General features: G+C 44.8%; 1 pseudogene across 1 annotated transcript; it reads right to left on the bottom strand.

Annotated features, from left to right (window-relative positions):
* Positions 1 to 24,815, bottom strand: LOC117087027 (annotated as a pseudogene). The gene is made up of 6 exons (XR_004438647.1): positions 24,642 to 24,815; positions 13,272 to 13,526; positions 1,558 to 1,839; positions 914 to 1,024; positions 567 to 593; positions 1 to 269 (listed from the first exon to the last, which is right to left on the bottom strand). The product of XR_004438647.1 is annotated as an HLA class II histocompatibility antigen, DP beta 1 chain-like (transcript).
* Positions 24,816 to 27,878: the final 3,063 nt, after the last annotated feature.

Genomic DNA, 27,878 nt, shown 5'->3' with positions numbered 1-27,878 from the left:
TGAGACATGACTTGGTATATATTCTTAACAGAAAACAATCATGTTGGGTTTTGATTATTGATGGCACTAAGGAGAAAGGAACTTGGCTGGAGGCCCCATGAGAGAAACCATGCATTGAATCCAGGAACAGAATGATAGATCAGGGCAACTGCTCAGCAGCAGCATCCTCTTGGGAGGCTGGGGGGTCTGTCCTTCAAGCAGATACTGGGACTAAAGAAACAGAACATGCTTGTTCCAAGGCACATTAGTCTTTTAGGCAAGGTCAGGAACCCAGTGAAGGTAAAAAACAAAGTTATCCCAGGTTGCTGGCCCCCTTCCTTTAAGTCCCAGGAGACAAAAATAATGGTGAGAGACTGAATCTCATGCTGATAAAGAATAGAATTGATCTGAGCTTCCTTTAGCAATGGAGCCAGGCAATGCTCTTTCCCCACTCATCCCAGGGCTGAGGTTGAAACAGGGGTTCAGGCCTCAGACTCTTTTCCTAGAGAAGCCTCAGTGTCACAATGCACAGAAAGGACTTATGTCCTCCTGTAACTCCCCCAATAAGGAAATCAAAGCAGGAATATTGCCTGTTTATGCAGATCCTTGTTGAACTGAAATGACAGGAGGAAAGAGAACGTATTCAGCTATTGAAACCACCTCAGACAATTAGAGAAACGTTTCCGTCACACTTCCATTGCCCATCGCTCAATGGACGCCCTGCAGGAGCCTGAGTAACTGGGACTTCATGCATCTGGCTGCATCAAGATGCCAGGCTGGGATTCCTCTCTCCTTAGAAGCTGTCCTTGTTCCCTGACTATGTGATTTCAGTAAGCTCTCTGGCAGTGCTTTTTTGTCTCAGCCCCTCATCATGGAAGAAGGGTGAGCAAGTCAGGAGGAAGGCAGGTATCGGTCACCTCACAGGATTTCTCACCTTTCTTGCTCCTTCTGTGTATGAAGATGCCCACTCCACAGATGATGAGCCCCAGCACGAAGCCCGCGGCTCCTGTCAGCATCTTGGTCTGGGTAGAATCAGACTGTGTCTCTGTGAAGAACAGGCTCATGTTGAGTGTCACCTCCAGCAGCTGCACCCCTGCTCACGTCCTGTCTGAGATCCTGGAGCCTGATGCAGAATATCGGCATGAGGACAGTGAGGGGGATACACCTCGCATAATAGGAAATTGAGAAACAGTCACTCTTTCAATTCTGGAACAGAGGGTGTGACCTCAACAACAGACAAATGCAGATTCAATTAGTTGCCTTTCAAAATAACTAGAATAAGCTAAAAGGCTGAAGGAAGACAATAGTTCCCATGTGTAAGGTCAGTTCAGGAAGGTGTCTGCGTCCCTAGATTCTTGGACAAGGAGAGGAACTATGAATCCTTAGGACCTCCTAGGCTGGGACAGGCAAGTCTCCATTGCCCCCAGATTAAAACTACACTCAGGGTCTTGTATGGAAGAAAAATGGGGTCGGACATGGCCCCAGGGTATAGACGCAGAAGACAAGACGAGTGAACCCCAGAGCCAGAGAGTGCCCTGCTCTTCAGAGGTGGAGTCTAGAGGGTCATTAGACCCTCACTCCACTCCACGGTGACAGGACTGTCCAGGCTAGGGTGCTCCACTTGGCAGGTGTAGACGTCTCCCTGCTGGGGGGTCATTTCCAGCAACACCAGGATCTGGAAGGTCCAGTCTCCATTACGGATGAGGCTGGTGGACACGACCCCAGTTGTTTCCTCCTGTCCATTCAGGAACCATCGGACTTGAATGCTGCCTGGGTGGAAATCTGTCACATGGCAGACGAGCAGGTTGTGGTGCTGCAGGGGCCCCTTTTTGGAGGGGGTGACGTTCAGCCTCGGCTGGACTAGGAGTGGGGAAGTGGAAAAGTGGAATAGCATTTGAGATTATTATTTTTTAGACATGCTCATTATGGAACTGATTTCTAGATGTTGAAAATAGGAATGATGGTCGGGCACAGTGGCTCATGCCTGTAATCCCAGCACTTTGGGAGGCTGAGGCAAGTGGATCACCTGAGGCTGGGAGTTCGAGACCAGCCTGACCAACATGGAGAAACCCTGTCTCTACTAAAAATACAAAGTTAGCTGGGTGTGGTGGTGCATGCCTGTAATCCCAGCTACTCAGGAGGCTGAGGCAGGACAATTGCTTGAACCCGGGAGGCGGAGGTTACGGTGAGCTGAGATCATACCATTGCACTCCAGCCTGGACAACAAGAGTGAAACTGTGTCTCAAAAAAAAAAAAAAAGAAAGGAATGATGTGATTAGGCCAGTGGATATGGGGAGTACTGAGAAATAGAAATAGTATTGAGAAGAATAGGAGGCACATAAACTTACCAGTTTGTAGCACATTTAAAAGAAATCTTGTCTATCAGCCACTGATTAACAGCCTTTGGACAAAGAATATTTAATCAGCAGTGACACTACCTTATCTTTTGAGTGCTCTATCCTGATGTAAAAGATGAAAAATTTGCTCAGATAATTTCTTGAAATTAATATATATATATATAAACAACATTCCCATGGTCTATTAATCCAATAACTATATTTCATAAATATACCAAGAAAATAAAGTGAGCTTGACATGACTTATTCTGCAAGTAAGCTATGGATTTTCGGGCCTTGCCTACACTCAAAATCCTCCTATTTACATAATATCCTGAGCCCCTACATGCTTAAATGGTAGAAATCCCATCCTTTTCCCTAAGTTCCTCCTCTAAACTGTGTTGTCACGTCCATTGAGGTTCTCACAGATAACCACGTGCTGGCTGTGCCTTGGCACCTCTCTATTTTTGCCCCCTCTTTTTCTGCTGCTTACAGATCAATTTCCATACTACCACCTGCAGCTTTTCCTTTGGACCTCAGCTGCCAGTACCCTTTTCCTCCACAGAAGGCAGAAAAGGGCCAGCTGCCCCTAGAGAACAGCCCAATTACAGGAATGTTCCAAATCAGAGCTTCTAGGTCCTTATTTACTCTGTTCTTGAGAACACAAATACCCTGACGTGGGCCTGTGCCAGGTAAATCAACAGTCTTGAACTAACCCATAACACTTACTTCCTGTGGTATTTTTGCCTTATGTCCAGGATTATCCACATTCACAGCCTCTTCCCTCAATGTGATTTTATTTCAGAAGCACTTGGCTCTCGCTCTACTTCAACCACCTCCATAAACTCAACATCCATCAGACTGGTCAACCCATGTCTGAATCCCAACTGTGGATTAAGTGGAACTTCTTCCCCATAGGTATCCTGGGAAGCATGAAAATCATATGGGTGTCTGTTTTAAGGTCCCAGAACATTCCATGAGAAGCACTTTGCTCCATCTTCTTTGTCAGGAGCTGGTCAGCCCGGAGCACATCAGAGACCTCCAGGGGGCGCTAGAGCTAAGGCTTGATACCCATTGGCCTCATTTCTGACCCAGTTCAAATATATTTCACCAAGGCAAGGATTCCTGTTTGTTCTAGTTGCCTTTGCTCAATTACTTCTAGATTTGGGTGGGCATCCACACGGGAATGGCCAGGACTTCTATCCTCCTCCTTCCTCCGTCTCCCCTACCCCTTTGTTTTTCTTTATTCTAATTCATGCCCTTATTATGATTTTCCTGGACAATAGTAGTAGTTTCTTACCTCATCTCTCTGCCTCTGGTTCCTGCTCTCTCCAACTGACTTCACAGTCTTCCGAAAACAGATTTCCAGCCTTGTCATTTTCATTTGAAGGTTTCTGAAGATTTAAAAAAATATTCAGTGTTCTGACACTTATCTGGCTACTGGGAATCACTTGGGAGCTGATTAAAAACATAGATCTCCAGACCTCCCCACCCGGGGAATCTGAATCTCTAGGCAGTGAGTCGGGGGGAATCTTTGCTTCACAGAGGATCTCAAGGAGAGTCTTCTGAGCAGCGAGGTTGGGGAACTGCTGGCCTAGAGTGTAGCAGGATGAGCCGCAGACAAAACCTTTCAGACACCGAGTTGTAGAAGGAAGGGCTTTATTCAGCTGGGAGCATCGGCAAGCTACTGCCTTAAAATCCGAGCTCCCAGAGTGCACAGTTTCTGTCCTTTTTAAGGGCTCACAACACTAAAGATTTCACATGAAAGCATCATGATTGATTTGAGCAAGCAAGGGGTACGTGACGGGGTTGCATGCACTGGTGGTCAGAGAGAAACAAAACAGGGCCGGGAGGGAGTTTCACTACGTTCTTTTATACAATGCCTGGAATCTATGAATACTATCGGTTTCTAAGTTATGAATTGATTTTTAACTACTGGGTTTAGGCCAGGCAGGCCCAGGCCTTGTTTTGGACCTGGCACCGGGCTGCCTGTCTTTGGTTTTACTTCCTTGTTTTTTTTCTTAAAACAGGTACTGAGTATAAAACAATATGAGAGGGTCTCTCTCTCTCTCCTCAGTATGAGAGGGTCTCTCTCCTCAAGAGGAGAAACCCACACTCCTTAGACTGGCATCAGGGGGTCTCTGCAATCTGGCAGCTGATTACCATGAAAGAAAATGCTGCCACGTTGCTGATTTGGGCCTCTATGAAGTCTTAGTGACAGTTTTTGCAAATTGTATTACTTTTATTTGGACACCTCTCTCAACCAATTACCTCAGCAACTTTCCTAAACCCATGTCACTCCTCATCCTTACTCAATGTGTCCATCTTCTCCCTCTTATTGGATGATATTCCTTCCACTTTCCCAGGAACAGAGGGATCAATGGTGTGACCTCCTGAGCCTCCTCCTCCTCCCCCTTCATTCTTTCCTCTCTCTCTAGGACAAAGGTCCTTGTTTAGTGCAAGTCTCACTAGTGCTTTTTGGTTTCCTTCACAGGATTTCTCTCTTGGCCAAATTAATAAAGGGGTGGGTTATTAAAAGATTATTTTTAGGCAGCTAGAAAGGGTAAAATTAAATTGGTGGAATTTGCCTTTAATAAAAAGCAGCCCCAAACCATTTTTTTCTCTAACAGAAAGCAGCCTGAAAACTCAGGCATAGATATGCAAACTAGGAGCTTTTATATGTAAATGCAAGCAGCTGTAACTGGAAGCCAGGTAATTCAATATGGCATTCTCACCCTCTTTTCCTTCTATGTTTACAGGTGTCATGGCAGCCTCCAAGTTAAAGCACGTGTGCAGGTATCATGGCCGCCACCAGGTGGAGGCTGTATTTGTATAATAAAAGACTAGGGTGGGAGGGCCAGTCTTTTTGCAGGTTATATAAATGGCACACCTGGTCAAACAAATCCCCTGAGCCCTATGTAAATCAATCACTGCCTCCTCAAGCCTTGTACAAAACCAATTGTGTTCCACTACAAACAGGAGACCCTCTCTTGGGCGACCTACTTTCTCAGCATTAGGAGGCTTTTTCTCTCACTCTTCTTTTCTATTAAACTTTCCGCTCCTAAACCCACGCCTTGTGTGTGTCCGTGTTGTGAATTCTTTTTTCGGCTATGGCAAAGAACCAGGGTATATACCCAGACAATGGAGCTGTTTCATTTTGGGAGCTCATCCGGGATGATCCGAATCAGAATGGAAGATAGAAATATCAGAGCGGTGAGCATAGAGCAAACCTCAAATCTGTTCTTTAATTTCAAGGCTCTCTTCATACCAGTTTTCTTTCATGGATAACTTCACCATCACATGAGGCTGGGAAAAGTCTTGGGGCAACTGAAAATTTCTGGCCAGGGTACACCCTGGTGTTACTCAAAGGCTTCTGGACTGAACCCAGCCTCCGACAGCCTGTCCAGGCATTGGTAATGGATCTCCAGCTGTTGCAAAATTTTCCTTTCTTTTCTATCTGTGGTCACTATGTCTCCTGTCCTCTCTGTGTGTGCAATTTGCGGAAAGTTTTACAGTTCAGGGAAACAGTCATGTTAGGGAAGACCGGCAAATGCCACAGGCAGTAACTCTTACTCTATCCTGTCTCTGGTGAGCACATGGTATTTCTAAGCCAACACCACCACCTAGAGGAAATAGAAATCCTCTTCATCAGGCACCCTGTCGGTGTTTTATCGTTAACACTGCAGCTTCCAAATTCTTTCTTTCCATACCACTAGAAAAGCCTCTAATGTGAACGGGAAAGCTCTGTCTTCAACAATTAGGAGTACAATGTCCTCTACAGTGAAATTCTAGTTCTGATACTGTCCCATCGGCAGGAAAAACTGCCATTAGGTTCCCATGTTCATTTCTGTCTCCAGTTAGGACAGTACTTAATTAGCAAGGGGATTTTAGGTTCAGAAGTTAACCAGAGCCATTTTGCTAAGGGTAAATGTTTTAGCATGGTCCATAATGGTAGGCAATCTAGCACATTGCTTCCATTAAAGGAGCCTACCCAAAGATGACACAGTCTCTCTGGAGATTTTTCGGGGAGCCAGGCAGATCACACAAATTTAAGATGTCAGAGGGGATCACATAAGGTGGTTAAGCTAACGTTGTGTGGGTAAAGCATGATTAATCCCATCCCTTAGCTTATCCAGTTCCATGGCTTGGAGGACCATGCATACAACCATGGGTGGCACATTTAATGCGTTGCCAGGACCCAGGAACCAAGGAGAGAATACAGTAGGGAGGACACTTCCACTGTCTTCCCCTCCACCCTGGGTCACAATGAAAGAATGGGGACTGAAATGACACTTTTATCCTCACTTCTTTTTCTAGATGGGTGACAGACTAGCTTCAGCTTGCACCCCTCTGGAGTGCACTCTGAAACACTGGAACTCCTTTAACCTCAGGACTTTGAATAGAAAAGTGATTCATTTTCTTTTGCATAAGGGCATGGCATTTTTACGAAACCTTTGCAAGTGTTGTGAGATCAGCCTAACTTTTTAAATAGGCATATCAGATAGGCCTATAGAAAAGAATCCCCCAGAATTAGGCAGTTTCCAAGGGAACTATCTGAGAATTCCCCTTATTTGGGGTCACCAATGTGGGGGAAATAAAGATAAATCAGACTGTTGCTGTGTCTATGTAGAAAAAGGAAGACATAAGAAACTCCATTTTGATCTGTAGTAAAAAAATTCTTCTGCCTTGAGATGCTGTTAATCTGTAACTCTAGCCCCAACCCTGTGCTCGCAGAAACATGTGCTGTATTGACTCAAGGTTTAATGGATTTAGGGCTGTGCAGGATGTGCTTTGTTAAAAATGTGTTTGCAGGCAGTATGCTTGGTAAAAGTCATCTCCATTCTCCAGTCTTGAGTACCCAGGGACACAATGCACTGTGGAAGGCCGCAGGGACTTCTGCCCAAGAAAGCCTGGGTATTGTCCAAGGGTTCCCCCCACTGAGACAGCCTGAGATATGGCCACATGGGAAGGGAAAGACCTGACCGTCCCCCAGCCCAGCACCCGTAAAGGGTCTGTGCTGAGGAAGATTAGTGAAAGAGGAAGGCCCTCTTTGCAGTTGAGATAAGAGGAAGGCATCTGTCTCCTCCTCAATCCCTGGGAATGCAATGTCTCAGTGTAAAACCCCATCGTACATTCTACTTACTGACATAGGAGAAAACTGCCTTATGGCTGGAGGTGAGACATGCTGGTGGCAATACTGCTCTTTACAGCACTGAGATGTTTGTGTAAAGTCAAACATCTGGCCTACATGCACATCCAGGCACAGCACCTTTCCTTAAACTTATTTATGACACAGAGTCCTTTGCTTACATGTTTTCCTGCTGACCCTCTCCCCACCATTACCCTATAGTTCTGCCACATCCCCTTCCTGAGATGGTAGAGATAGTGATCAATAAATACTGAGGGAACTCAGACAATTGCTGGCGTGGGTCTTCCGTATGCTGAGTGCTGGTCCCCTGGGCCCACTATTCTTTCTCTATACTTTGTCTCTGTGTCTTATTTCTTTTCTCAGTCTCTTGTCCCACCTGACCAGAAATACCCACAGGTGTGGAGGGGCTGGTCCCCTTCAACCTCAAGCTCCCTTTTCATTACAGGACCTTAGGCAAACAAAGGAAGACTTATGCCAATTTTCCGACAACCCCAATAGGTATATGGAAGCTTTCCAGAATTTAACTAAGGTGTTTCACCTCACATGGAAGGATGTTATGCTGCTCCTAAACCAAACTCTAACCACAGCTGAAAAGCAGGCAGATTTGCAGGCAGCAGATACTTTTGGCGATGAGCAACATGTCTCCTATAATATACCAAAAGGGAAGAAAAGAGATAGGGAAAGTGAAAAAATAGCAGAAACACCATTCCCAATAGGAAGGGAAGCAATTCCTCTCGACAACCCCAATTGGGACCCCAATAGCTCTGCAAATGAATAGAAATGGAAGCACTTTTAAATATGAATGTTAGAGGGCCTATGAAGAACTAAGGCCTGACCTCATAATTCCTCTCAACTGTCTATGATAGACCAAAAGCCAGGTGGGAATCCTGCAGCTTTTATGGAAAGGCTGAGAGAGGCACTAATAGAGCACACTTCCTTAGCTCCTGATTCAATCAAGGGACAGCTCATTCTAAAGGACAAGTTTATTACATAGGCAGCTCTTGATATTAGAAGGAAACTGCAGAAGCAAGCTATAGGACCAGATAACACCTTGGAAAACCTCCTGAGGGTGGTCACTTATTTTTTTTTTTTTTTTGAGACGGAGTCTCGCTCTGTCGCCCAGGCTGGAGTGCAGTGGCCGGATCTCAGCTCACTGCAAGCTCCGCCTCCCGGGTTCCCGCCATTCTCCTGCCTCAGCCTCCTGAGTAGCTGGGACTACAGGCGCCCGCCACCTCGCCCGGCTAATTTTTTTTATTTTTTAGTAGAGACGGGGTTTCACCGTGTTAGCCAGGATGGTCTCGATCTCCTGACCTCGTGATCCGCCCGTCTCGACCTCCCAAAGTGCTGGGATTACAGGCTTGAGCCACCGCGCCCGGCCAGGTGGTCACTTATAATAGGGACCAGGAGGAGGCCCCAAAAAAGAGAAAGCTCAGGAGAAAGACAGAGGCTGTAGTAGCAGCTTTGCAGGCTTGCAAAGTCCAGGATCCCTGAGGTGCATCCGCTAGTTGCTATCAGTGTGGGAAGCCAGGGCATTTTAAAAAGGAGTGCCCAAACAGCAAGAGGAAGCCACCTCAACCTTGCCCAGTCTGTGGTGGAGACCACGGGAGATCAAACTGCCCCCGGAGACGGCGGTCACTGGGGTCAGAACCCATCTCACAGATGGCCCAGCAGGACTGATGGGTCCTGGGGCTCAAACCCCAGCTCCAGTGGCTCAAACTGCCATTGCAGCACAGGAGCCGCCAGGTGATTCTGGAAATTGAAGGAAGGAAAGTAGACCTCCTTCTAAACAGTACAGCCAGCCTCTCTCTCTTTTCTCCTCTTTAATCCAGGCCGCTCTTCTTCCCATAGCATGATTGTAAGGGGTCTCAGGAAAAACTCTATTTCAATATTTTTCTCAGCCTTCTAATTGCATTTAGGAGGACCTATTGTTCACACATGCTTCCAAGCCATTTTCACTATGGCTCTACCAGTCAAAGAAACCTCCAAATTAACCTTAGGAAATAATTTAGCTGTTTACACCCCACATAATGTAGCAGGATTACTGTCCTCTAGGGGAGCCTTTAGCTAACAAACAGCAGGTAAAGCAAGAATACATAAGGCCGGATAAGCAGTAGTCACTCTAAATAATGTCTCTCCCAGACACAAGCACTCAATTAACTGAACTAACAGCTCTTGCAGGAGCACTTAAATTAAGCAAGGGAAAGATAGCTACTTAGTTCTCCGTGTTCATGCTGCTATTTAAAAGGAAAGGCCGGGCACGGTGGCTCAAGCCTGTAATCCCAGCACTTTGGGAGGCCGAGACGGGCGGATCACGAGGTCAGGAGATCGAGACCATCCTGGCTAACATGGTGAAACCCCGTCTCTACTTAAAAAAAAAAAATACAAAAAACTAGCCGGGCGATGAGGCGGGCGCCTGTAGTCCCAGCTACTCGGGAGGCTGAGGCAGGAGAATGGCGTAAACCCGGGAGGCGGAGCTTGTAGTGAGCTGAGATCCGGCCACTGCACTCCAGCCTGGGTGGCAGAGCAAGACTCCGTCTCAAAAAAAAAAAAAAATAAAATAAAATAAAAAAATAAAAAAATAAAAGGAAAGACATTCTCTTACCACTAAAGGATCTCCTATGAAATATCACCAGGAAATTGACAGGTTATTATCCTCAGTTTTCCTTTCATGAAAAATAGCAGTAACGCATTATAGGGAACATCAAAAGGGAACCGATGAAGCAGCCAAAGGAAATAGGTTCGCTGACCAGGGAGCTAAACCGGGGCAAGGAAACCTCAAGGCATTAATACACTTCAAGCCCTTTTAATCTCAGAAGCCTCCATACGAGAATTGAAACCTCAGTTTATTCCCCTGCAGAAATAAAATAAGCCATTTCTCAAGGGTATCCCAGCCCTGAGGATGACAAACGCCGTTTACCAGCCTCCAGTCAATGGGAAGTCCTTAAAATCTTTCACCAAGCTTTTCATGTAAGAAAGGATAAAACGTATCAATGAGCTCAGAGATTGTTTTCAGGCAGAAAACCTCTAAGTTTAAAAATGTAACCTCTCTAGCTCACTTCCAACAGGAATTGGCACAACCAGCAAAAGGCCAGCCCCAGGAAACTGGACCACCTTTACTTAGCCAGAAAATTTGGTATTAGTGAAAACTCATCTCTCTCTCTCCCCTTCCCTAAGCCAAGCGGGAAGGGCCCTACACAGGTCTTCTTTCAACCCCCTCAGCAGTAAAAGTTACAGGTATCAACTTCTGAATTTATCACACTCAAGTCAAAGCCTGAAAAGCTGAGGGAGCAACCTTTGACAGCCCAGAGGAACATCCTGAATATCAATGTGGAGAAATAGAAGATCTTAAGCTGAAAATCATGAAAGATAAGTAAATGAGTGAGGGCTACTCATCTTAGTGCCATTCATACCTCACCAGGTACTGTTTATCATTTCTACCTTTCCTCTCAAAATTCACTGTCCAGTATTAGAACTTATTTTTAATGCATATTTGCAGGGAGATTTTAATTATACATGGGACTGCATTTGTTACTTTGTAAATCCCCAAAGGGAAACATTAGATCTTGGCAAGTAAACTTTTAAACGGAAATTATTTACTACACCACTTTTGTGGGAATTATTACAGTCATGCTATTATTTGCAATAGAATTATATACTGTAGCACCCACAATGTGGAATTCTGGTTGTAAAATTCTAATTGCTGTAATATTTTGCCTAATTATCATCTTTATGACAGAATTAATAATTGCAGGAAGGATTTGGTCAAGTTTGTTTTGCTTACAGCAGGAGTAATAGTTACAGACAAGAAGTAAGCATGGAAGTTTTACTATCACTAAGTTTAATAGGACTTTTTATTGAAGATTGGTAATATGGTGCACTCTAAGCTATGGAAAGAAGGTTAGAAAGAAAGAGATTTTATATAAGAAAAGATCTTGTATAGTAAATTCTTGTCCTAAAAGGAAATGACTGGTTGTTTAAAGGAACTGGTTGTTTAAAGGAAGGATGTTTAGGATAAGTCAGAAAGTTGAGTATGCTGTAAGTGGGTCTGTGAAAGTCATGAAAGAATTTAATAATTAAGGAATTTAATAAAGGAAAGGAATTGCCAACATTGGCACCAAAGTTATTTTAGCCACCCAATAACATATTTCTCCCAATCATATCATAAGTTATAAAGAATGGCCTAAACTTAAAATTATGCCCTAGTAGCAAGTCAAGGGGGAAATATATGTTTTTTGCAAAAGAAATGTTACTTTTATATTAACCTTTCTGGTGATGTACAGCGACATCTAGTGGAGATAAGCCAGTATTACAATCTATTGGTGTAACTTAACAGGTATCAAAACTCTACTGTCATAGTTATGGTCTGTAGGACCCCTACTAATAGTGGTAATCTTAATACTCATATGGTAACCCTATATTTTAAACCTTCTTGTAAAATTTATCTCTTTTTGCCTAGAAGCAATCAAACTTCAAATGGTGCTGCAAACAAAGCTACACACGGACATGTCATTCTTCCAAGAAGCCTTAGATCAACCTCAGGAGAAGCCCCAACTGCAGCGCCCCAACACGACGCCCCTTTTCAGCAGGAAGTAGCCAGAAAGAATCGTCATCCAATACCCCTAACAGCAGTTATGGTTACGTCTCCTGAGGGAGGAAATAATACGGGAGTTATTAAGAAATTATTTTTAGGCAGCTAGAAAGAGTAAAAGGTCTCAATGGAATTTTCCCTTAATAAAAAGCAGCCCCAAACCATTTCTTCTCTAACAGAAAGCAGCCTGAAAACTCAGGCATAGATATGCAAACTTGAAGCTTTTACATGTAAATACTGGCAGCTGTACCTGGAAGTCAGGTACATCCAATATAGCGGTTCCCACTCGCTTTTCCTTGTTACCGCGTTTACGGGTGTCATGGCAGCCTCCAGGTAAAACCACATGTACAGGTATCATGTCCACCACCAGTTGGAGGCCGCATTTGAATAATAAAAGACTAGGGTGGGAGAGTCAGTCTTTTCGTGGGCTGTGTAAGTGACACAACTGGTCAAACCAATCCCCTGAGCCCTTTGTAAATCAATCACCGCTTCCTCAAGCCTCTGTACAAAACTGATTGCATTCTACCACAAACCGCAGACCCTCTTTTGGGCAACCCGCTTTCTCAGCATGAGGAAGGATTTTCTCTCTTCTTTTCTATTAAACTTTACACTCCCAAACCCACTCCTCATGTGTGTCTGTGTCGTGAATTTTCTCGGCCATGACAAAAAACCCGGGTATATACCCAGACAATGGAGCCGTTTCAAAATCACAATGTCCAGTTCCCAGGATCCAGTCTTATGCTCCTCCCGCTGGGTCCCCTCTCTCTGGGTGGTCTCATGTAGCCCAGGCCCCTCCCAGGCCGCAAACTCTTCTCTCTACCTGCGCATCAGACCATCCATCTGCCCCTCAAGCATCTCAAACCCAGGGGTCTCCCTGCAGGTTTCTTCTCTGTGTAGCCTGCTGTGTCATCTCCACCTCCATCTCCACACCACACCCCTGCACGCTGTCCTGTGACCTTTCCCCTCACCCCACATGCAGTCAGCTGCTAGGCCTGATGAAGTCCCAGGAGTCTCTCTCCCTCCATCCTCCTCACTCCATGCTCAGCCCAGTCTCTGGGCTCACCCTCCTGACAAACTCCGGTTGGGCTCCTCCCAGCAATTCCCAGCCCAAAGTCCCCTTCCCTCCTGGCACTAAGGTCCCTTAGGCCGGCCCAGCTGCCCCTACTCCCTGGGCCCGGCCCCAACGGCTGTCCCAGGAGCCCTGGTCCACAGCCCTCACCTCGGCGCTGCCGGATGAGTGGCTCCATCAGCTCGTACTTGTGTCTGCACACCTTGTCCACCTCGGCTCGCTTCCGTTCCGTAAAGTCCTTCTGGCTGTTCAAGTACTCGCCCGTGGGCCGCCCAGCTCCATCACTGCTAGGAACTCCCCCACTGCGCTGTCAAAATTCCTCCCGGTTGTAGATGAGCCCTTCCACAAAGCGCTGAGTCCTACTGAATGGGTAGCATTCCTGCCGTTCCTGGTACACGGAATTCTCTGTGAAGAGGGTGGAAAGATGGGGGTGGTGCCACCCCCAACAACACCCCCTCCTCAATATTAGCTATTTCCTCAAACCTTCCCACTCAGGGCTGGATTTAAAAATATGGTTTTTCCTACTACCGAGTTCTGTGGTCCCAGGCAGGTCACAGACCCTCTCCAGGCCTCAGTTTTCTCACCATGCAGCGAGAGGATTTGCTGAAAAGAATGAGACTCACTGCCCAGGGTGGCTGAGTGATCAATAGGGAAGGGTGCGCGCTGAAGGGAAAGCACCCCCTTTTGCTGGCGGCTGGGGGAGGAGGGGGAAATATTTCATGTGAAGTCTCAGGGAGGAGCAGAATCTCATCAAGGGGAGGGTCCCTCAGGCAGAGAAACAGAAGGCTTGGAAGAAGCCGGGGACCTGGAGGCAGAAGCTGCTCCCCCTACCCAACTTCCTGCCTGACATTTCCATCCTGAGGTCAGTCCCTGCTCAAATGCCACCTCCTCCAGGAAGCCCTCCCTTCCTTCTTTCCCTTTCTACAGCTAGGTGCTCTCTTTTCTCTCTGCCAGTTTCTTGAGAATACCTCAACTTGCTCTTGCTGTTCTGCATGCTGGAAATGTAGAAATGCATTTCAATGCATTTTCTTTCCTTTTCTTCCTTCCTTCCTTCCTTCCTCTCTCTATCTTTCTCCTCTCATTCTCTCTTTCTCTCTTTCTTTCTTTCTTCTTTCTTCGGAGCATCTCTCCCTTCCTTCTTTCCTTCCTTCCTTCCTTCCTTCCTTCCTTCCTCTCTCTATCTTTCTCCTCTCATTCTCTCTTTCTCTTTCTTTCTTTCTTCTTTCTTCGGAGCATCTCTCCCTTCCTTCTTTCCTTCCTTCTTCCTTCCTTCCTCCTTCCTTCCTTCCTTCCTCCCTCCCTCCCTCCCTTCCTTCCTTCCTTCCTTCCTTCCTCCCTCCCTCTCTCTCTCTCTTTCCTTCCTTCTCTTTTCTCTCTTTCTTTCTCTCTCTCTCTCTTTCTTTCGATGGAGTTTCACTCTGTTGCCCAGGCTGGAGCCCAGTGACGCAATCTCGGCTCACTGCAACCTCTGCCTCCCGGGTTCAAGCAGTTTTCCTGCTTCAGCCTCCTGAGTAGCTGGGATTACAGGCGTGACCCACCACGCCCAGATAATTTTTGTATCTTTAGTAGAGACGGGGTTTCACCATGTTGGCCAGGCTGGTCTCGAACTCCTGACCTCGAGATCTGCTCACCTCGGCCGCCCAAAGTGCTGAGATTATAGGCGTGAGCCACCGCGCCCGGCCAGAAATGCATTTCTTAAAACTTCTTCAAGTTTGCCATAAGGCAATGTAGCCTGAAAGTTAATTTTCACTTTTCAAACATGGCTGTAGAAAGACTTGATCTCAAAATACCTGGAAAATATCTTAATCGATGAAAATCACCAGAACAACCAGAATACTAAGTGGCTGGACTCCTTTAAGTTTAGAAGCATTGATGGTGTCATTTTTACATAAAGAAGTGTGGCAGCCTTTTCCACCTGTGGTTCTTCCTAGGGAGCACCATGGGCAGTGTCTGGCAGGTGCATGTGTATACAGAAGTAGCAATGACCCAGCACATGTCTGCTTGCTTCTGTCTGAGCCTCTTCAGACCTGATCTGTTCCTGGTCACAGTGGAGAAATTAAGGTACCGTGATTTGCACATAGCAAATTAAGATTTGTTTTGGACACCTGTTTCTTGTTCTACAAATTTACAACTCACGTTTGTTAACTCACCCCTCACAGAAGATGCACAGCTGGTGGCAGAGGACAGTGGAGAAGGGGTGGGGCTGGTCTCAGGGGCAACATACACTCGGCCTGTAGTTTCCAGTGTCATCTCTAAGGCAAGACCCCAGGACTTCAGATATCCTAACCTGCTTCTTCTCCCGATGCCTTGGCCTCCAGCCTCCGAAACACCCAGGCCCGTCGCCCCTAGCCCCTTTAGTCCACCCCTGCCTGTTCAACTGCCCCACTCTGAGTGTGTATCCTCTCATTTTAATTTGTTAGTCTTTGTTTCTCTTCCTCATTCACCAATAAGAGGACATGTCTCGCTCTCTCGCCCGGGCTGGAGTGCAGTGGCCGGATCTCAACTCACTGCAAGCTCCGCCTCCCTGGTTTACGCCATTCTCCTGCCTCAGCCTCCGGAGTAGCTGGGACTACAGGCGCCCGCCACCTCGCCCGGCTCGTTTTTTGTATGTTTTTAGTAGAGACGGGGTTTCACCGTGTTAGCCAGGATGGTCTCGATCTCCTGACCTCGTGATCCGCCCGTCTCGGCCTCCCAAAGTGCTGGGATTACAGGCTTGAGCCACCGCGCCCGGCGAAGAGTAAGAATTTCAAAACTTTCCTTTGCAACATTTAACTTTTTAAATAGAATTTTACCTGCAAAGCAGACATAAGTGATGAGTGTATGGTGGAATTTGAAACCTTCATTTTTTTTTTTTTTTTTTTTATATATGGGAAACTTTATCCTGTTTGTGGAACCCTTGACAACTGAGTTACCCAGAGCACAATTTGAAAACCAATGATCTGAGTGAATTCATCTCTCACTCAGAATAGGGTATATTAAAATATAATTGCCGAAAGATATAATGGAGGCCACAAGGGTAAGAAAAGGAACATGTCCCAGGTAGGGGTTCCAGTTCTCGCACTACGACTGATTACTAAGTTATCTTGGGCAAGAAATGTAGGGGTGGCCTGCCCCTCCACACTTGTGGGTGTTTCTCGTTAGGTGGAAACGAAAGACTTGAGAAAAGGAATAAAACACAGAGACAAAGTGTAGAGAAAGAAAAGCGGGGCCCAGGGGACCGGCGCTCAGCTTACAGAGGACCCACGCCGGCACCGGCCTCTGAGTTCCCTCAGTATTTATTGACAATTATCTTTACCATCAAAAAGATAAGGGAGTGACTGGACAATAGGACTATGGTAGGGAGGAAATCAGCAGTAAGACATATGAACAAAAATCCCTGTGACATGAATAAGTTTAAAGGAAAATGCTGTGCCTTGAGATGCATATGCGAACATCTCCATAAACCTTTTAGCAGTATTGCTCCAGCAAGCCACACCTTATTCCTAAAGGTGGTTTTCTCCTTGCTCAGTAAACAGAACGCACAATGGGTGTTACCCGGAGATGTTCCACTGCCCAGGGAGGGGCAGGAGACAAATGTTTTTCTCTTTCTTGAGATTTAAGAGAATGTTGATGACTTTAACCATAAGCAGCCTTTAGGCACTTGTTTAACAAAGCACATTCTGCACCGCCCAAAATCCTTTTAACCTAAGTCACCTTAGCACATGTCTCTTGCAAGGACAAAGTTGAAGGTAAGGTCACAGATTAACAGCATCTCAAATACAGAACTAAATGGAGTTTTTTATGTCTACTTCCTTCTATATAGACATGGTAACAAACTGATCTCTCGTTCTTTTCCCCACAAGAAACAACCTTCTAACAACTCTCAAATTCTTGAAAGGCAAAATAGTAATAACTCTATTTACCTAGTAAAATTGCTGTGAGAACCAAATGAGCTCACATATGCAAAATACATAGTATTGTATCTGTCACTGCTCAATCCATGTTAGTTAGTTCCCTTCCTCTTTTCACTGTGTGACCTGTTTGAATAGGAGCAAAATGCTAAATAAATGCGTATGAAAAAGGAACTGGATCAGCTTATGAGCTACTGGAAAACCCCAGGAAGACTTTCCATGGGCACCAGACCTTAATGGTTGAAAAGTGTTGACTGTTTGCTGACTGGATCTTCCCACCTCTCTTCTGTGCTAGTGATTTTATTTGAGGACTTAGATTAACAGAAGAGTAAGTATCCAAAGACTCAAATGCACAATGAGCTTCTGCAAGTGCCAGCTGGTATGACAGGAGGACTCGGGAGTGTGGCCCTAATGCCTGGGGTAGTGGGTGGGGTGAGGTAAGAAACTCAGCTGTAAAAAGCCCATTTTAAAGCCTGTCAGAGATAAAAGAGTGTTGCCTCCAGGAGTCTGGTTTTTCCACCTGCTGTGTCATCTCCTGCTCCCTAGGTGGTGTCTCAGCCAAACTTTTCTTCACCCTCCCCTCCCTCACTTTAAGCCACAGCCTGGCTCCTTGTGCCTTTCCTCTTGTGCTCTGTTTGAGGATGGAGATGTGTGTGGAGTTGGAATAGCATGCGGGGAATTGTGGAAATGGCCCTGTCCACTCTACCCACTCCCCTATGGCTCCAGCTCTCCCTCCAGCAGGTTTTGATTGAACATTCATTCTACGCAGGGAGCTCTGGTAACCCACCCTCAGTCCCCGTCACATGGCTCCACTGCCTCATCTCATTCATCCACCAAACTCAACCTAGCCTTGGCCCCTCTCCCCGTTCACTGCGCAGCATCACATGCCCCCTTCTGCTCTCTGCTCCCCCGTCTCTGGGTTTCCTTGGTGGCTCACAACACTGCCCCTCATCCCACACAACAGCTCTGTCTATGGAATTGTGGTGCCGCATCCCTCACCTCCTGCTGGACACTGTTCAGTGTCACCAGTGCTGCTCCAGCCTCCTCTTTCCCCAGCCTCACCCCTCTCCAGTTCCCAGGGCTGAATCATCCTGCTGGTTAGTTCTCAGCACCCCTCTGTGACTACAAGTGCGGGTTCTCCTCCCCTTCCCAGACAATGAACCTGAGGTAATAGGTGAGGGGCTTTGGGGTTTGAGGGGCTGTCCTCAGGAGATTCAAATACTGTTAATCTGGAAAATTAGGAGGTGACAAGAGGACAATACTTTCTAGGTGTCCTAGGTGGGTGTGGAGGAGTCTAAAAGGAAGGATCTATGCAGGTAACGTGGAAGTCAGGGGAAAAGTAAGGCACAGCCTTTCCTCTTATGGTATTGGTGTAAATTTGCTCTAGAAAGTTAAGAGCATTCTAGGGGATTGTGGCAAGACGGCTGAATAGGAACAGCTCTGGTCTGCAGCTCCCAGCGAGATCAATGCAGAAGGCGGGTGATTTCTGCATTTCCAACTGAGGTACTCTGCTAATCTCACTGAGACTGGTTAGACAGTGGGTGCAGTGCAAAGAGGGCAGGACAAAGCAGGGTGGGGCATTGCCTAATCCAGGGAAGTGTAAGGGGTTGGGGAACTCCCTCCCCTAGCCAAGGGAAGCCCTGAGGGACGGTGCGGTGAGGAATGGTGCACCAGCTCATATACCACACTTTTCCCATGGTACTCACAACCCGCAGACCAGAAGATTCCCTCGGGTGCCTATGCCACCAGGGGCCTGGGTTTCAAGCACAATACTGGGTGGCTGTTTGGGCATACACTGAGCTAGCTGCAGGAATTTTTTTCATGCTCCAGTGGCACTTGGAATGCCAGCGAGACAGAACTATTCACTCCCTTGGAAAGGTGGCTGAAGCCAGGAAGCCAAGTGGTCTAGCTCAGCGGTTCACATGCCCACAGAGCCCAGCAAGTTAAGATCCACTGGCTTGAAATTCTTGCTGCCAGCATAGCAATCTGAAGTCAACCTGGATGTTTGAGCTTGGTTGAGGGAGGGGTGTCCGCCATTACTGAGACTTGAGTAGGCAGTTTTCCCCTCACAGTGCCGCTGAGAAGTTCAAACTGGGAGGAGCCCACCGCAGCTCAGCAAAGGCCCTGTAGCCAGACTGTCTCTCTAGATTCCTCCTGTCTGGACAGGGCATCTCTAAAAGAAAGGCAGCAGACCCAGTCAGGGGCTTATAGATCAAACTCCCATCTCCTTGGGACAGAGCAACTGGGGGAAGGGGCTGCTCTGGGTGCAGCTTCAGCTGACTTAAATGTTCCTGCCTGCCAGCTCTGAAGAAAGCAGCAGATCTCCCAACACAGCGCTCGAGCTCTGCTAAGGGACAGACTGCCTCCTGAAGCAGGTCCCTGACCCCTGTGCCTCCTGACTGGGAGACACCTCCCAGCAGAGGTCGACAGACACCTCATACAGGAGAGCTCCAGATGGCATCTGGCGGGTGCACCTCTGGGACGAAGCTTCCAGAGGAAGGAACAGGCAGCACTCTTTGCTGTTCTGCAGCCTCTGCTTGTGATACTGCAAACAGGGTCTGGAATGGACCTCCAGCAAACTCCAGCAGACCTGCAGCAGAGGGACCTGTTGGAAGGAAAACTAACAAACAGAAAGGGATAGTATCAACATCAACCAAAAAGATGTCCACACAGAAACTCCATCCAAAGCTCACCACCATCAAAGAACAAAGGTAGATAAATCCATGAAGATGAGGAAAAACCAGGGCAAAAAGCCTGAAAATTCCAAAAACCAGAATGCCTCTTCTCCTCCAAAGGAACACAATTCCTCACCAGTAAGGGAACAAAACTGGATGGAGAATGAGTTTGACATATTGACAGAAGCAGACTTCAGAAGGTGGGTAATAACAAACTCCTCCAAGCTAAAGGAGCATGTTCTAACCCAATGCAAGGAAGCTAAGAACCTTGAAAAAAGGTTACGGGAATTGCTAACTAGAATAACCAGTTTAGAGAAGAACGTAAATGACCTTATGGTGCTGAAAAACCCAGCACAAGAACTTTGTGAAGCATACACAATTATCAATAGCCGAATTGATCAAGCAGAAGTAAGGATATCAGTAATTGAAGATCAACTTAATGAAATAAAGCCTGAAGACAAGATTAGAGAAAAAACAATGAAAAGAAATAAACAAAGCCTCAAAGAGCAAGTTCTCAGAGACCTACAAAGATACTAGACTCTCACGCAGTGATAGTGGGAGACCTTAACACCCCACTGTCAATATTAGATCAATGAGACAGAAAATTATCAAGGATATTCAGGACTTGAATTCAGCTCTTTACCAAGCGGACCTGATAAACATCTACCGAACTCTGCACCCCAAATCAACAGAATATACATTCTTCTCAGCACCACATCACACTTATTCTAAAATTGACCACATAATTGGAAGTAAAACACTCCTCAGAAAATGCAAAAGAACAGAAGTCAAAACAGTCTCTCAGACCACAGTGCAATCAAATTAGAACTTGGGATTAAGAAACTCACTCAAAACTGCACAACTACATAGAAACTGAACAACCTGCTCCTGAATGATTCCTGGGTGAATAACAAAATTAAGGCAGAAATAAAGAAGTTCTTTGAAACCAGTGAGAACATAGACACAACATACCAGAATCTCTGGGACACAGTCACAGCAGTGTTTAGAGAGAAATATACAGCACTAAATACCCACAAGAGAAAGCAGGAAAGATATGAAATTGACACCTTAATACCATAATTAAAAGAGCTAGAGAAGCAAGAGCAAACAAATTCAAAAGCTAGCAGAAGACAAGAAATAACTAAGATCAGAGCAGAACTGAAAGATACAGAGACATGAAAGATCCTTGAAAAAAAAATCAGTGAATCCAGGAGCTGTCTTTTTGAAAAGATACACCAAATATATAGACCGCTAGCCAGATTAATAAAGAAAAAAGAGAGAAGAATCAAATAGACACAATAAAAAAATGATAAAGAGGATATCACCACTGATCCCACAGAAATACAAATTACCGTTGGAAAATACTATAAACACCTCTACTCAAATAAACTAGAAAATCTAGAAGAAATGGATAAATTCCTGGACATCTACACTCTCTCAAGACTAAATCAGGAAGAAGTCAAGTCCCTGAATAGACCAATAACAAGTTCTGAAATTGAGGCAGTAATTAATAGCCTACCAACGAAAAAAAAAAATCCCAGGACCAGACAGATTCACAGCCAAATTCTACCAGAGGTAAAAAGAGGAACTGGTACCATTCCTTCTGAAACTATTCCAATAGAATAGCAGTGACAATTCTAAACAATAGAAAAATAGGGACTCCTCCCTCACTCATTTTACGAGGCCAGCGTCGTCTTGATACCAATACCTGGCAGAGACACAACAAAAAAAGAAAATTTCAGGCCACTATCCCTGATAAACCTCCATGCAAAAATCCTCAGTAAAATACTGGCAAATCGAATCCAGCAGCACATCAAAAAGCTTATCCACCACGATCAAGTCAGCTTCATCCCTAGGATGTAAGGTTGGTTCAACCTATGCAAATCAATAAGCATAATCCATCACATAAACAGAGTCAATGACAAAAACCACATTATATATCAATAGATGAAGAAAAGGCTTTTTGATAACATTCAACACCCCTTCATGCTAAAAACTCTCAATAAACTAGGTATTGATGGAAAGTATCTCAAAATAATAAGAGCTATTTATGACAAACCCACAGTTAACATCATTCTGAATGGGCAAAAGCTGGAAGCATTCCCTTTGAAAATCAGCGCAAGACAAGGATGTCCCCTCTCACCACTCCTATTCAACATAGTATTGGAAGTTCTGACCAGGGCAATCAGGCAAGAGAAGGAAATAAAGGGTATTCAAATAGGAAGAGAGGAAGTCAAACTGTCTCCATTTACAGATGACCTGATTGTATATTTAGAAAACCCCATCATCTCAGCCCAAAATCTCCTTAAGCTGATAAGCAACTTCAGCAAAGTCTCAGGATACAAAATCAATGTGCAGAAATCACCAGCATTCCTATACACCAATAATAGACAAACAGAGAGCCAAATCATGAGTGAACTCCCATTCACAATTGCTGCAAAGAGAATACAATACCTAGGAATACAACTTCCAAGAGATGTGAAGGACCTCTTCAAGGAGAACGACAAACAACTGCTCAAGGAAATAAGAGAGGACACAAACAAGTGGAAAAACATTCCATGCTCATGGATAGAAAGAATCAATATCGTGAAAATGGCCATACACCAAAAGTAATTTATAGATTCAGTGCTATCCCCATCAAGCTACCATTGACTTTCTTCACAGAATTAGAAACAACTAGTTTAAATTTCATATGGAGCTAAAAAAGAGCCCGTATAGCCAAGACAATCCTAAGCAAAAAGAACAAACCTGGAGGCATCATGCTGCCTGACTTCAAACTGTACTACAAGGCTACAGTAACCAAAACAGCATGGTACTGGTACCAAAACAGATATATCGACTAATGCAACAGAACAGAGGCCTCAGAAATAACACCACACATCTACGACCATCTGATCTTTGACAAACCTGACAAAAAACAAGCAATGGGGAAAAGATTTCCTATTTAATAAGTGGTGCTGGGAAAACTGGCTAGCCATATGCAGAAAACTGAAACTGGACCCCTTCCTTACACTTTATACAAACATTAACTCAAGATAGATTAAAGACTTAAACATAAGACGTAAAACCATAGAAACCCTAGAAGAAAACTTAGGCAATAACATTCAGGACATAGGCATGGGCAAAAAAGACTTCATGACTAAAACACCAAAAGCAATGGCAACAAAAGTCAAAATTGACAAATGTGACCTAATTAAACTAAAGAGCTCCTGCACAGCAAAAGAAACTATTATCAGCATGAACAGGCAACCTACAGAATGGGAGAAAATTTTTGCAATTTACCTATCTGACAAAGGGCGAATATCCAGAATCTACAAAGAACTTAAACAAATTTATGAGAAAAAAACAAACAACTCCATCAAAAAGTGGGTGAAGGATATGAGCAGACACTTCTCAAAAGAAGACATTTATGTGGCCAACAAACATGAAAAAAAGCTCATCATCACTGGTCATTAGTAAAATGCAAATTAAAACCACAATGAGATACCATCTCATGCCAGTTAGAATGGCAATCATTAAAAAGTCAGGAAGCAACAGATGCTGGAGAGGATGTGGAGAAATAGGAACACTTTTACACTGTTGGTGGGAGTGTAAACTAGTTTAACCATTGTGGAAGACAGTGTGGTGATTCCTCAAGGATCTGGAACCAGAAATACCATTTAACCCAGCAATCCCATTACTTGGCATATACCCAAAGGATTATAAATTACTCTACTATAAAGACACATGCACATGTGTGTTTATTGCAGCACTGTTCACAATAGCAAAGACTTGGAACCAAGCCAAATGCCCATCAATGATAGACTAGATAAAGAAAATGTGGCACATATATACCATGGAATACTATGCAGTCATAAAAAAGGATGAGTTTATGTCCTTTGCAGGTACTTGGATGAAGCTGGAAACCATCATTCTCAGCAAATTAGCAAAATAACAGAAAACCAAACACTGCATGTTCTCACTCATAAGCGGGAGCTGAACAATGAGAACACATGGACACAGGAAGGGGACCATTACACACCAGGGCCTGTCGGGGTGTTGGGGGCTAGGGGAGGGATAGCATTAGGAGAAATACCTAATGTAGATGACAGGTTGATGGGTGCAGCAAACCACCATAGCACGAGTATACCTATGTAACAACCCTGAATGTTCTGCACATGTATCCCAGAACTTAAAGTATAATAATAATAATTAATGAATAAAAAAGAAGTTTAAGAGCATTCTAGTGAATCACAGAAGCCATGATATTATACTAGCTACAGGGAGGCAGCATGAGGCAGAGGTTTTTCCCTTTGTTACTGCTTCCTTGGCTGTCATTGAATCCCTATCACATACCCACACATCCTCATCTCATTCTCCCTACCAGTCTCAACTCACCCTAATACTTAACCAAGTTCTGGGGAAGCCGGGAGAAGTACCTTTAACGAGAATGCCTTCAGGGGCTACAACCTGTCTCCCTCTCATCTTGCCTTCATTGTTCAAGGGGCGTGGGCTCCTGCTCCACCCTGGGGAATGAGAGGCATTCTCTGTGAGCACTGCATCGTCAGTTATCCTTGGAGGTTGGACACCCCAGCTAAGGGCTCTGCCTGAGTCTCCTCAAGGTTGGATGCAGATGTGAGAACATCCAGGAGCCTACACTTGCCCACTTCTCTCTCTGCAAACCTTGTCTGCCCAAAGTTATCCTGGACCTCTTGACCCAATTTCCCTGTAGACAAACATCCTGACTCCTGGGCACCTCTCTCTATTCACTGTGCCCATGTCCATGGAGAGAATAAAGCTGCCAGATAGCAACCTATCCTATATGGGGCGAGTTTGATTCTCTAGCTGTGAAGGAAGGACACTGGGCTGTGGCAGGAGCCCCCACAACCTGTCTCAGATTCTGGATCATAAACAGGAAGTCCCCTAGGAATTGTTCCCTGAGCCAGACCTTCCGGGAATGGCAGCTCTGCTCTTACCTGGAGTGGCCCTGCCCTGGACCACAGGTTTGAGCAGTACCATCAGCAACGCCATCAGACCCACTGTCCAGGGGGCATCTGGGACCTGCAGGACCATCAAGGAGTTGGAAAAGGATGGCAGAATGAAGAGAGTTGCAGTCAGGAAAAGAAGGACTCACTAAAGATAGTTCTCTTGTGAATTATCAGACCATGAACCAAAGTAGTCTCCTGTGACTCTGGGATTGGAAAGACTCTGAGTAAAGAACCAATGGGCACTGAGCTTTGTATGAGTCATCACTCACTGGGCAGAAGATTAGTGTGAAAAGTCTCACAATATAAAGCAGGTGATGCACTTAAGATGACGGATGGAGAACAATGATACCCATTTTTTTTTTTTTTTTTTTTTGAGACGGAGTCTTGCTCTGTCACCTGGGGCTGGAGTGCAGTGGCTGGATCTCAGCTCACTGCAAGCTCCGCCTCCTGGGTTCACGCCATTCTCCTGCCTCAGCCTCCGGAGTAGCTGGGACTACAGGCGCCCGCCACCTCGCCCGGCTAGTTTTTTGTATTTTTAGTAGAGACGGGGTTTCACCGGGTTAGCCAGGATGGTCTCGATCTCCTGACCTCGTGATCCGCCCGTCTCGGCCTCCCAAAGTGCTGGGATTACAGGCTTGAGCCACCGCGCCCGGCCATGATACCCATTTTAACCATTTGGATACGTCATGAGGTTTCAAGAGATTATGTGCTTTCTTTGGTCTGAAGGTGATCTCAAATACTCTGCTGACCCATCTAGGGGGATTTTCATTCCCCCAATCCTGCCACACCTCACACACTCACAGGACACGGTCTGGGGTGGAAGAAGTGCTACCTCAGTGTGTAAAAGGTGATTCAATGGCATGATATACAGAGATTGGAGTACCCATCTCAGAACTCAAAATGAGGCCTGGAGTCTGTCCGTGTTGTCTTTGCTCAAGGGCATGTTTAAGATTAGCACCCATTTATATTTTCTTTCTCCCAGAGGACTGTTAGCCCTGAGATGTGCAGGAATACCAGGTCCTTCCATAGGACTGTCATGGTGAGCAGGGCTCAGTCTAGGGACTTTACACCTTGGGACATGGACACACCAGCGACACTACCAAGTAAAGATTCAACTTGAAGGGCATTGTTTCTATTGGACGTCAGTTCTTTGTCCTCAATATGGGAATGTTATAATCTGGTTTTACAGCAATGGTCTTCAGGTCAAATAAGATCAATAGATCTGAAATTTCTTCTGAAAAATAAAGTTCATAGAGAATAAAAATTGATCAGCAAAATGAGGAAGAAAGTGAAAAAAATTATTAAAGATCATTTCCTTTAGAGCTCTGATTCTGTTGTGTTTATAGTGAATATTTTTTAAAAATTTCAAAGAACAGGGATCCTTACTTTACAGACTTAAAAATGTGACCGGAGGGACCCCTGAATCTAATAAAAAATGTCAACTTGGCATCATTTCTTTAAGCAGTTATTAAAATAAAAATAGAAGGCTAGCATGTAAAATGCAAGAGAAGGAAATAATTGTGTAGTAGAAGGTGTCCAAAAGCATTAAGGCAGAGGATTGTGGGGAAAAGTCAGGTTCCTCAGTAACCGCCTGGGTTGGACTCTTCTCTTTGTCACTTACCTGCCATAGACAATGAGACACACACTTAACTCTTCAATGTCTTAGGTAATTTATTTTTAGAGTGGACATAATAATAACTTCCTCAGGTTTGTTGTGAGAATTAAATGAGGTCATGTTCATGAAGCATTAAAAGCAGCATCTCTCATGTAGGAATTTTTTTTTTTTTTTTTTTTTTTGAGACAGATTCTGGCTCTGTCACCCAGGCTGGAATGCAAAGGTTCGATCTCAGCTCACTGCAACCTCTGTCTCTGAGGCTCAAGTGATATTCCCATCTCAGCTTCCTGAGTAGCTGGGACCACAGGTGCATACTACCATGTCCAGCTAGTTTTTGTATTTTTTTGTAGATGGGTTTTCGCCATGTAGGCCAGACTGGTCTTGAACTCCTGGACTCAAGTAATCTGGCTGCCTAGGCTTCCCTAAGTGCTTGGATTACAGATGTGAGCCATGGAGGCTGGCTTACTAATCTCTTAATACTTAATTATTATTTATGCAAGTAAGGCTACCACAAAACAAGAGAAAATATTAACATATGTCCTTCATCATTACATTAAATACTTTGTGATCTTATCCATGAGTATCAAGGAAATACTTCAAAATCGAAATCTTTAAAATAAGACTAGAAACATAATCCCTTAACTATGGCTTATATTCTAAAGAGAATATAAAATAGAAAACGAACACTACTTGTAACAGAAAAGCATTAGAGAAACCCTTCTTAAAAGCAAGATCAAAATAAGGGTGCCCATTAATCCCATAGGTAATGCTGTCCTGGGTATTCTTATATGAAAGTGAAATAAAATGAGTAGTAATTTAAAGAGTAAAACCTCATTATAGGCAGCTTGTGTACCGGGAAAACTCAAATATTAAGAAATCTGAATAATAAGAATTTTCTAGAAATTTCACTAACAAAGTTAACCAGGAGTAGATAAATACTTAAAGATCAACTTCATTCAAATTAGTTAAAACCTCTAAATAGAAATGATAAGACTTCTACATAAAAGATTAAATAAAAAGTGGATATCACAGGCAGGTGGACCTGAAATAAAGATGAAATATATATCAATTAGATAGTGCATTTATTCTTAAATGTCAGCAGAATAGTTTTGTAATCTGTATGACCTAACATAAAAAATTATTTAAACTATAGTGACCAAAAACTTCGAAGATTATCTGACTAACTGGGATGGGGGTGCTTGTGGGGTGAGGGAACATAACGGAAAACATTTGCCATCAGAGGAAAGTATGACTTATGTTTTCAAATCTCTTTCTCTAACTCTGAAAATGAACTGTGAATTGGAGTTCCCCTGGCCATGCTGGTCGCTGAAAATTCTTCCATCAAGTCCCCAGCCCCTTCCAGTGTCCCCTTTACCCAGCAACAGAGAATGTCAGCTCTATTATTTCTCTGATCAGTGAAGCCCAGCCATGTGGACTCCTCTCCACCCATGTTGGTGGACTCCTCTCCACCCATTTCAAGGTGCTTGAAGCCCACAGTTTCAGAGTTTTGTCTGCCTCCACCCAGCCTCAATTCCTCATCACTGTTCCTGGGCTCACAGTCATCAACTGTAGACCTCAAAACATGTTCCCTGAAGAGAGAGTGTTCCAGA

This window comes from Trachypithecus francoisi, unplaced genomic scaffold (assembly GCF_009764315.1).
Source record: "Trachypithecus francoisi isolate TF-2019V2 unplaced genomic scaffold, Tfra_2.0 Lachesis_group10, whole genome shotgun sequence".
NCBI classification, from domain to species: Eukaryota; Metazoa; Chordata; class Mammalia; order Primates; family Cercopithecidae; genus Trachypithecus; species Trachypithecus francoisi.
The sequence above is the reverse complement of the archived record's forward strand: the minus strand, read 5'-3'. Positions and strand labels throughout refer to the sequence as shown.